Genomic DNA, 12,212 nt, shown 5'->3' on the forward strand with positions numbered 1-12,212 from the left:
TGCTTTTCATTGAGTCACTGAAATGCCTTGTCTCCACCACTGTCACTCATACAATGAGTAGGCAGACAGGCAATTATTTAAAATTAATAACTGAATGCCTGCTTCACCTTGCTTAAATCTAGAATCTCAGATTGGCTCAGTGGACAGTTTTGGTTTATCTCATTAGATCAGAAGGTACACACTGCTTCTATAGGCCGAAAGCCTTGGACAGCTTGGCTGGCACTGTCATGATCTGTGGTAACACATACACAGACACCTGGTAAACTATAGGTAGTATAGAGAATAAAATCCATGACTTTCTTTAAAAGTACTTGAACAAAAGGAACAACTTCAGTAGCTGTCAACAGTAACATCCCATGAGTCTTTGATGAAGGCCTGACTGCAGTAGTAGCTTGAGGACAAGAATACTGTAATTCAGTCTGGGGACACACAGTTTCAGATGGTGTGTAATACAGATTCAGTCATGTTCTGGGTAAAATGAGCTAAAGAGATAATATTAAACTAAGACTTTGCCGCCTCCACCAGCTCCCCATTTGCTATCAGATAGGAATCTCTCTTTCCTGTAACTATCACAGAAGCTATGATCATTTGGTACATATGGCCAACAGATCCCAGATATAAATATGAGGTAGCTGGGGAAAAGCCTTGATTCTAGATCAACATCCGCAAGAAAATCAGAATTAATTCTATTTTCACCAGCTTCAGATCATGGTATAAAACTCACTATCTTTGAAGCAATTCCTCAAAGAAAGAAAACCTGAAGCAGAAGAGCACACGTCAAAGGACTCCAAAGCAGAAGCCAATAACTAAACCAAAGTGTTTATCCATTGTGGACAGATCTTGCAGGGGAACATAATTTGCTCCTCCTTTTATTTTTACTGGTACTGTCTTTCCATGCCCATGCCAAGCTTCTCGAAGGATGGAGAGCAATCCTAGAGATTAGTGAGAATTCCTAGTGTCATGATGTTAGCCTCATCACTCAGAAGGTTGAATTCCTTCTAAAGTCTGGATTACTAGATGGGAGTGTGATGAGTTCCCCCCGGGGTGTCACCTGGAAATGGGGTACCACTGAGCCCCACTGACCCACCAGCCTGGGCTCCCTTTCACACTGTATTGCTGTGACAAGCTACAAAGCCTTCCAGTCTGCACTTTCACCAGCATACATACAGGTAGGGACACAGCCAGCTGCAGTTACAAGTAGGCTCTCTGACCAGCCCCTGAATGGCAAAGCTACTCCCAGCTCCTTAGGCATGCCCCCCCTCTGGAGTATAAACCCAAAATTATACTGTCTTGTGCTGCACAGGAACTGTACAGCATAAGCTCATAAAATTCACCTCCTCCCTCAATGTGGAGAGGAATATGCAACAGCTTTTCTCCCTGAGTTATGATTGCCACACACTGGTTTAGATAAAGCAAAAATGAGTTTATTAACTACAAAAGATAGATTTTAAGGGATTATAAATGATAGCAAACAGATCAAAGCAGATTGCCTACCAAATAAACAAATAATATACTAAATAGATGGGTTATGAATAGCAGATTCTCATCATAGGAGAATAATACAAGCAAGCTACAGATTCTTAAGGGGCAAGCTGCACTTGCTTACAGCTTGGCATCCCCAGGTATTCCATTCACAGGTTAAAAATCCCTTTAGCCTGGAACCATCACTTCCCCCAGTTCAGTCTTTGTTCCTCAGGTGTTTCCAGGTGTGTTGTTGTAGGAAGAGTGAGGACCCATCATGATGTCATTTTCTCCATTTTATATTTTCTTTCCACTTGCTGGAAAGCTCTTTTGCTGTGACCTGGGTCAAACAGTTCCCACTGTGTAGAGCTATCTAGGAGAAGTTTCTATGGCACACAGTTCTTGGGGTAATCCTTGTGCTGGTGTGCCTTTCCTCAATAAGCCATTAACATTGGCCTTTTTACTGTTGTACCTGAAAGGCTGCTTGTGGGCGTTTTCAACCTCACAACATGTTTCAGTAATACATATCTAAACAAACTTCATAATTTCAAATACAATGATAGCACGTGCAATCCAATGAGATATTAATGTCTAGCAGATAGAGACTTCTAGAATAATACCTCACAAGGAATACTTTGTGCAAAACATATCCTAATTATATCACTGTGAAGAATATGGGGTGCAGTGTCACAGGGAGTTCCAATAGGGGTATCTTTTTTTAAAATGATAATTATGTAGGCATCAGTTGTGGCTCCATAGCTAAAGCTGAACTGAGTTTTGGACTTAAGAGGATAAGTATGATTAGTATTTGATATAGCTCTCTTCATCCATAGAGCTTGGTATACTTTTACAGAGGTCAGTAAATACTATTACATCCATTTTGCTGTGAGGAAAAAGACACAGACACAGACACACACACACACATAGAAGAAGTGTTACCCAGTGAATTAGCTGTGTCATACAACTCAGGTCTCAAATGGTGCAGAACCCAAATCTTTTTACATTCAGTCCTGTACTCCATCAACTGAACTATGCTGTCTTCTAGCAGGCCAATTGGCCTCATCATTGAAACACAAGAACTACCCCTGCTTGTCCCCAGTCTAGACTGACTGCCACATTTGGAACACTCCTAGCCTCTTTAAACAGAGAAGAGGAGCCTGAGTTCAGTGATCAAAACTCAGCTTTTCACATGGTAGAGCATGACATAATCACCAGGCAGCTGATTCCAATTTAGTATTCAGTTTTTTAGAAAAAGTAGTAAGAATTATTAGGTGATTTTCTCTTTTAATGATGCAGTGAAATGCTTTTGAAATGAATAAATACAAACAATTATCTGTCTGCTTTGAATTAGCAGAATACATGTAGCAGCTTTGCCATGATTACATACATCATTTTCAAAGTGAAGTGAAGGGTTTAATATTCCTTATCAATATGAGGTTCAGGTTTCTGGAGAGTTTTAATTCCTTGCCACCAAGCCCCCAAAGCTGAGCAGGAAGTTGCGTAACTTACAGCATTTTAGGTGTTTGTGATGACATGAAATCCTGGAGGTGAAGGTGAGTAATTTTAAAATATATTTGGCTTTAAATGTATTAAATATTTATTTCTATTCATTTATTCTGGTAAAGATACAGAATCTTAATTAAAAAAAATAATTCTAAAATACCCTTTAAGTTCACTTTTAAGATCTAACCATAAATTGATTCCTTAGATACACAAAAAGCTATCCTCTCATTTTACTTATATGATATTGTAATTAAATATTCTCAGCCTCAATCTAAAATCTCCAGATAATAACTTTTACCCTGTTGTCCTTTAGGGCATTTCCTTGTCACAGATTTTTTTTAATACTTCAGATTTAAAGTATTGCTGCATACTCTGTGACAGATGTAAAATACATTTGTTATCAGTTATCACTTTGAAAGTCAGATAATAAATGAGCAAATTAAAATAATATCTTTATATCATATACCAAAATAATCTGGGTCAGGTTTTTTTATAATAATTTTCCAAATATGGAATATGATGCAATAATCTTGAAGGGCTAGATTAATGTTTTACTCTAAATCCTGAGTAAGGGCCATGTGTAATTGTGCCTGGAGGAGGCCTGGGAAGGAATTGCAACTCAGAGTTTCTCACAATTCCTTCCCTGCTTTCTTGATTCTAGGGACGGAAGTACTTTTCTGCATCCCTTTACAGACTTCAGCTAAGTTGCCTTCTCACGCTGGCTTTACTCTACCGGCTAGCACATTGTAACAGTGAGGGAGTAAAGACAAGGCTCAGCCAACTTCCTGTCCCTTGTGAAGGAAGAGAGGCTCCACAAAAACTGCTGATCTCCCCAACACCTGGAGTTGTGATTTGGGCAGGCTGCATGCAGCCGTGTGGCCTGTGCCCTGTTACTCCCCAGAAAGTCATGTTGGACTCAGTGACAATTTAGCCCCGAATTAATTGTGTAATCCTCTAAATGTAACATCTGCAGGAGTAGTCAGTATTTTTATGTTGTTTTGCTGAGCATCTCATTAGATCACATAATTTAAATACCCATTGCTATTTAAGTAGACAGTGTCAACTTAATAAATCAGACTTTAGTTAGGTAAAACATTTTTGCCTAATATTGTTCAAACTGAAAGAGATTAGAATAAAAATATTTCTTTTTTTTCCATTTTGCAGCAGTTTGTGTGTTGTCAGTTTCACTGTTTCCCTGTATAGACAGCGAAGCCCTATTCCACACTGCAATCCTCTAGAGTAGACTCCCCTGCAGAGTCTAATTAGTGTCAATGGGAATCTACAGAGGTCTGTGTTTAACAGATCCAGTTGTAGGATCTAGAGCTCCTTTTGTTTGTGTGGCTCTCTCATGTTATAAATAAAAAAAAGAGGAAAAATGGAAGTTAAAACCATAAAAATGGGCGAGGACAGTTGTATCACTTGCACGTGAAACAGCTTTTAGCTAGTTTTGTTTTGTTTTTTTAAACTGACTAAATTTCAAGTTGTATGCAGTGGTGTTGTAGCCATGTTGGTCCTAGGATTTTAGGGACATAAGATGAATCCGCTCCAGACCTGAAGCAGAGCTCTGTGTGAGCATGAAAGCTTGTCTCTCTGACCAACAAAAGTTGGTTCAATGAAAGATATTACCTCAGCCTCCTTGTCTCTCTAAATTTCAGATTAACAATTTCCCTTTAGATCATTTATCTTAAATTCTGAAGAATCATCAATTCATAGTTTTTCAACCAATAGTTCTGTATCACAGGTCAACAAAACTTGTGTTTTATTGCCAGTTGGAAGTGGTCCATGAATCTGTTTATGGCTAATTATTAGTGCACTTTAACATCTGTAGGGGAGGGCAAACTCAGAAGGGCACAATAAATTCTGTACTGAAAAGATTGCATCTCTGTTTAGTAGTTTTTTGATTAAAGTCTCAAGGGAGAGATTTCAAAGGCACAAAGGACAGTGAGGCACTGATCCTCCCTGGAAATTGTGCCATTGAAAAGCTATCCCTTAATTATACTAATTAAGGTCCCAATCCTGCAGAAATTTAAATGGATGGTTAACTTTACTCCCTGTGACAACTCCAATTGCCTTCAGCACCTGTTCAACTGGGGCCTATGTGCGTTCTAGAGTTGCCTACTATGTACATAGGTTGTAGTAAAAATGACATGCCAACATGTTTTTTGTTGTTAAATGATCTGAGAAGCAGTTGGCATTTTATCAACTGTAGAGTCTCATTTTGTTAAGAGAAGTCAAGTGGCTCTTGTAAGCATATCTGTAGCTCTGAAAAATAGTGTACCTAGCAGCATACTGTAGCATCATAGTTATCTAAAAGACTTTTCTGCTTTCATTAGTGTTTAGGATGCTAAGCTAATTGATTTTTTGTCAATGGAGGATTAATCCAAATATATGCAGTTGCTCTGAAGGGTATTTGATGTTGTGCATAACTTGTCTTTTATATTTAAAGGTAAATCATATGAAATAAATGAGAACTGTTATCACATAAAATATGAATAGACAGTTTAGAAAATGTTCTGACATTTATTTCTGAAATATTTCACTTCTTGATAAGGTTTCATCCACCAAAATTTGAGGTGAGGTGGGGCTGCCTGGGCCCAAAGTAGCTCTTTAACCTCTTCCTTTCCAGTGCAGTGTTGTGTACCCCTTTACAGTATTACAACATGGAAAATAGCAATGTAGAGTTTGGTGTAAATGGCTGAAAATGTTCTTGAAGAATATACCAGTTTTTTTCAGTAGTTGTTATGACTATTTTTGTATAGTTAACAAGGTAAGTTGCATCTTTGATCTCACCTATTTGTCTTGCACAACATCTGAAAAGATGAGAGAGCTATCTCAGACATTTTCCCCACTACATTCACATGTTTTACAAGTAAGCTCAGCATTTGAAGTTGCTTAATAGATTCTGAAGGACACAGCCCTGGAGACTTGTATATTTTCAAAGCAAAAGTTCTTAAGTACTTGTATTGAAAGGGTAACAATTTTCTGGAAATGAAAGTGTTTTCTGTTGAAGAATTATCAATTAGAGTAAACCAGACTTTTTGTTTTAAATAAAACTTCTCTAATGAAAATGATTGTCGAAAATTTAATGACATTTAATTGTAACAGATTTCAAGAATGAGGATACTTTTCTGATAAAGCACCAGCTCTCTGATGTGTGGGTCATCATGAGTCCACGGAAAGACCAATTAGTTGGTTTTTATTAATTGATTTAATTGGCTGCTATACAGTTCCTTCTAATGGCACTTTAGCTATGTATTTAAAATGTTGAATGAGTAAATTTTCTTATGGTGTTTTAATTTTCAAAGAATTTTGGGCAGCTTGGTTTCTGTTGAAAATCCTGTAGCAAGTTTGAGATGAAACAGGTATATATAACAGACCTAATCACTCTGGTAGTTTAATAACCCAGCTTCCCATTAGGAATTTCTTCTGTAATGATACTATTTCTTCAAGAAAAATAAGTCAGAAAAAGCAGAAGAAATTGTAGCTCATGATGGAAATATTACCCTCCCCTGCGCAAAATACATAAATAAATAAATAAACAAACAAAACTTCCTGAGAAGAGAACTTCTAGTGAAATTTCCCAAATTAATTCTGAATTCTAGAAAAAGGAAAGAAAGTGTTAAATAACCTGGTCAGAGATAGAGAAATTGTGAAAATTGAGACTTCTGCCTATAAAGCAAATCCAACAACTTTATGTAGAAGGATATCTAATGACCCTAAATTGGTTTGCTGAAATGCTAGAAGCGCCTGCTAAAATATGCTGTAAAAAAGGTTATTAGTGAGAAAAATATTGAAAAATAGATTAAATACAGCTTTCCAGGGCATTAAAGATGTTGATTCTGTCCTCTCAATGAACTGAGTGAAAGCGAAAAAGGAGTTGCTCATCCTTACAAAGAAGCAAATAATTTTTTCAGATGTCTAACTGAAATATCACAGAGTGGGGGCTATTAGCAAAGATCTAGTTAGTGTCTTCTACAGGTAGAACTCTACCTTCACTAATCTTATACATTTTAGAAAAGCTGAGTGGACAAGAAAGTTGCAAATCCATTGACAGCAGTGGAAGTTAGCTCACTTATGCAAGAGGTGAATTTGGCACTATGCTTGTTAAACACTTCTGGTTTTGGAATATGACCCAGATATTTTAAATATTGGTCCAGAGGAATCAAGTTTTGAATTTTCAGGTGAGAAGCGGCATACGTTTGGAACAACAAACAAAAAGTTTTGCAGCCTAAAGGGAGAATGAAGGAAAATAAAACTTAATGTGGTTTCCACTTTTTGCCTTTAATGCGCACAAATTCAGTGTTCTAAGAAAAATATTTTTATTTTTAGTAGTTACAGATAGTGGTAGTTACAGATTGTGAAATAGGAATTTTTAAGCCAGAAATTAAGTTTGCAGGGTTCATAGAAAACAGAATTATGATGCCCTTTTCCAGAAAGATCTCAAAACACTTCAGTAAAGTGCTGGCAGCACTGGCTTAGAATCATAGAATCATAGAATCATAGAATATCAGGGTTGGAAGGGACCCCAGAAGGTCATCTAGTCCAACCCCCTGCTCGAAGCAGGACCAATTCCCAGTTAAATCATCCCAGCCAGGGCTTTGTCAAGCCTGACCTTAAAAACCTCTAAGGAAGGAGATTCTACCACCTCCCTAGGTAACGCATTCCAGTGTTTCACCACCCTCTTAGTGAAAAAGTTTTTCCTAATATCCAATCTAAACCTCCCCCACTGCAACTTGAGACCATTACTCCTCGTTCTGTCATCTGCTACCATTGAGAACAGTCTAGAGCCATCCTCTTTGGACCCCCCTTTCAGGTAGTTGAAAGCAGCTATCAAATCCCCCCTCATTCTTCTCTTCTGCAGGCTAAACAATCCCAGCTCCCTCAGCCTCTCCTCATAACTCATGTGTTCCAGTCCCCTAATAATTTTTGTTGCCCTTCGCTGGACTCTCTCCAATTTATCCACATCCTTCTTGAAGTGTGGGGCCCAAAACTGGACACAGTACTCCAGATGAGGCCTCACCAATGTCGAATAGAGGGGAATGATCACGTCCCTCGATCTGCTCGCTATGCCCCTACTTATACATCCCAAAATGCCATTGGCCTTCTTGGCAACAAGGGCACACTGCTGACTCATATCCAGCTTCTCGTCCACTGTTACCCCTAGGTCCTTTTCTGCAGAACTGCTGCCTAGCCATTCGGTCCCTAGTCTGTAGCTGTACATTGGGTTCTTCCGTCCTAAGTGCAGGACCCTGCACTTATCCTTATTGAACCTCATCAGATTTCTTTTGGCCCAATCCTCCAATTTGTCTAGGTCCTTCTGTATCCTATCCCTCCCCTCCAGCGTATCTACCACTCCTCCCAGTTTAGTATCATCCGCAAATTTGCTGAGAGTGCAATCCACACCATCCTCCAGATCATTTATGAAGATATTGAACAAAACCGGCCCCAGGACCGACCCTTGGGGCACTCCACTTGATACTGGCTGCCAACTAGACATGGAGCCATTGATCACTACCCGTTGAGCCCGACAATCTAGCCAGCTTTCTACCCACCTTATAGTGCATTCATCCAGCCCATACTTCCTTAACTTGCTGACAAGAATACCGTGGGAGACCGTGTCAAAAGCTTTGCTAAAGTCTAGAAACAATACATCCACTGCTTTCCCTTCATCCACAGAACCAGTAATCTCATCATAAAAGGCGATTAAATTAGTCAGGCATGACCTTCCCTTGGTGAATTCATGCTGGCTGTTCCTGATCACTTTCCTCTCATGCAAGTGCTTCAGGATTGATTCTTTGAGGACCTGCTCCATGATTTTTCCAGGGACTGAGGTGAGGCTGACTGGCCTGTAGTTCCCAGGATCCTCCTTCTTCCCTTTTTTAATGATTGGCACTACATTAGCCTTTTTCCAGTCACCCGGGACTTCCCCGGTTCGCCACGAGTTTTCAAAGATAATGGCCAATGGCTCTGCAATCACAGCCGCCAATTCCTTCAGCACTCTCGGATGCAACTCGTCCGGCCCCATGGACTTGTGCACATCCAGCTTTTCTAAATAGTCCCTAACCACCTCTTTCTCCACAGAGGGCTGGCCATCTCTTCCCCATTTTGTGATGCCCAGCGCAGCAGTCTGGGAGCTGACCTTGTTAGTGAAAACAGAGGCAAAAAAAGCATTGAGTACATTAGCTTTTTCCACATCCTCTGTCACTAGGTTGCCTCCCTCATTCAGTAAGGGGCCCACACTTTCCTTGGCTTTCTTCTTGTTGCCAACATACCTGAAGAAACCCTTCTTGTTACTCTTGACATCTCTGGCTAGCTGCAGCTCCAGTTGCGATTTGGCCCTCCTGATATCATTCCTACATGCCCGAGCAATATTTTTATACTCTTCTCTGGTCATAAGTCCAACCTTCCACTTCTTGTAAGCTTCTTTTTTATGTTTAAGATCCGCTAGGATTTCACCATTAAGCCAAGCTGGTCGCCTGCCATATTTACTATTCTTTCGACTCATCGGGATGGTTTGTCCCTGTAACCTCAACAGGGATTCCTTGAAATACAGCCAGCTCTCCTGGACTCCTTTCCCCTTCAAGTTAGTCCCCCAGGGGATCCTGGCCATCCGTTCCCTGAGGGAGTCGAAGTCTGCTTTCCTGAAGTCCAGGGTCTTCATTAGGCTCTGAAGAAGGGTAACCCCCAGGCAAGAGGACTGAGGAGGCTGACTGGCTAGCTTGCTCCTGTCATTGGCCCTGGAAGAAGGGAGACTTCCACAGGGAAAAAGCCATGAGAGTCCACACTCTGTAAGAGAGTGGGAAAGAACTGTAAGCTGAGTGCAAGAGGACTAAAGATTCTTGCAGAAGAGAAGAGAGCCTGAGCAGAGGGTGACATCCAACTAAAGACTGGAACAGATGGCCCCTCTTTTGAGTCTGGGTTAGAACTTTGATGCCGCAAAGGCATAGTGGGAACTGGCCAGAGGGCCAAGTCACCAGCATGCCAGAACACCCAAGTCCCAAGGAGGAGAGTGAGTCACTGAAACACTGTGTGATGCCTCAACGGGGTGCTCCAGGACAAGTTTATGATAGGACCCCTTCAGCTTTAAAAGTCCTAGAAAGTCAGAAAATTGTGCATAATGGAGAGTTGGGGGATCTCCGATTTTTATAGTATAGTGGTTGTTTTGTCAATTAACAAAAAAAGAGTTTGTGTGTTTGGAATATTAGAGGTATTTGTCAACTGAATCCTTATGTAAAACAGCCGACAGAGAACATGGCTTGTGTCATATATTTCCATTCTCCAGTGTAGTATGACAAAGACTTGTTGAATATTTTAGAAGAGGTATTATTTTTGTTATATGCCATTAGTGATATTCCCGCACCAGAAATTTGGGGGGTAACATGGGAAATAATTTCACAGAAATGTTGTGTGTCAGTGAAAGTTGGTTTACAGAAAGTAAAAAGCAAGGAAATGAAAAGTTAAGGCAACCGACAGAATGTTCTCTGAACTCCTTCACCCAGAGTCTCACACTTCATTAACAGCCACACCCAAGGCATCACTGAGAATGCACAGCAACCTTAACTCAGCCCCAGTCTTTCAGCATCCTCTTTTTTCAACTCGGAGTGTATGAGGTTTCACAGAACTGTGCTGAAAGGATTGTGGGGAGGTCTGGCACATTTGGGTGGAGGAAAAGAGTGGAGTGGATATTGCTGCCTGGAAGAGGTCCTATCAGCACAAAGAAAGAATTAGTCAATGCATTAACTTCAGTCTCTGTGAGAATGTGGCAGCTGCTTAGATGTCTTTGCTGGGGAAGGCAGAGTTTTTACTTGTGTGAGGTGCTTGGAAACTGGGGGCGGTGGGGGTGCAGATAAAGACCTAGACAGACAATTAGGTGTTTCATAATCTCATTGAGATAAGGTGTCATAACAGCTTCTCACACTTACAACTAAAGATAATTTGGTCGTGTCTTCTCTGGTCTGTTATCCTCTAATTACCCAAAATTGTCAGCCTAGGTTTCCAACTAGCTTCCTACTATTCTTATCTGAGGAGGCATATGTCACATTCAGTGGCCGCTGAACCAATACAGCTTTAATCCTATGCAATTCTGTGAAGGATAAACTCCATGGCATTTGGATGTGGGTGTGGTCTACATGTGTGTCTAAGGGCCGTCTACCCTATGGCGGGGATCGATCTAAGTTATGCAACTTCAGTTATGTGAATAACGTAGCTGAAGTTGACATACTTAGATCTACTTACTGTGGTGTCTTCACTGCAGTGTGTTGACGGGAGACGCTCTCCCGTTGATTCCCCTTGCACTTCTTGTTGAGGTGGAGTACCCGTAGTTGACGCTAGAGCAATTGGCAGTCGATTTATTGTGTCTATACTAAACATGTTAAATCGACCCCTGCTGGATCGATCACTGCCCATTGATCCTGCAGGTAGTGTAGGCAAGCCCTTCCATTTGCACTCGGTTTACACTACCCTTCATTTCATAAACAATAAGCATTTTAAAACTGTTGTATATGAACAATAAAATAGTTTACCAACATCCTTGCCATATTGTACAGTTGTATGGATTATCTACTTATCCATATAACTGAACAGTATGTAAATATATAGAGAACATATATTACATTAAACACAGGGCCAGAATTTTAAAGCTGCAGGTAAGTACTTAGTGGGATTTCCAAAAGCTCTTAGATAACTAACTTTCATTGGTTTCTATGGGAGTTAAGCACCTTAGTGCTTAGTGAGATTTTTTTCAAGAACACCTATCTGCATCTTTTGGCATCTAAATAGCTTAAAAATCCAGCCCACAATGTTTTGTTATATATAGGATGAGTGTTGCAACTTACAGAGCATACTCCCAAGCCTGGCTGCAAATCATACCCTGGATAGATGTAATTGCCTAAAAGCAGTGCTGCCTGATCTTGTCTGATTTCACAAGCTAAATGGGGTCAGGTCTGGTCAGTGCTGGGAACAGAGGCCTCAAGGAAGTTCCAGAATACCATAATAAATGGTGTGGGCGATACAGGAGGTTGGCATTCTTCCCTTTGAGCAGTATTGAACCAACAGTTTAGCACTGTGTTCTCCAATAGGGGAGGAATATCAAATCACTTATTTGATGTGCTATGAAAGTTCTGTGTCAAAACAAAAAATGCAACTTGTTTGCCCAGCACATTTCTGTTGACAGATAACATAACAGCCTATGCCTAGGCCAGGGGCAAGGACCTGTGGGAAAAGATACAGGACATGTTCTTCAAACTGTG

At 40.3% G+C, this 12,212-nt stretch overlaps 1 protein-coding gene across 11 annotated transcripts in view; it reads left to right on the forward strand.

Annotated features, from left to right (window-relative positions):
* The window catches only part of PPFIA2 (PTPRF interacting protein alpha 2), a 619,912-nt gene that overhangs the window by 180,988 nt on the left and 426,712 nt on the right, over positions 1-12,212 (forward strand). The gene's annotated exons all lie outside the window — the stretch shown is intronic.

This window comes from Lepidochelys kempii, chromosome 1, assembly GCF_965140265.1.
Source record: "Lepidochelys kempii isolate rLepKem1 chromosome 1, rLepKem1.hap2, whole genome shotgun sequence".
Classification (NCBI taxonomy): domain Eukaryota; kingdom Metazoa; phylum Chordata; order Testudines; family Cheloniidae; genus Lepidochelys; species Lepidochelys kempii.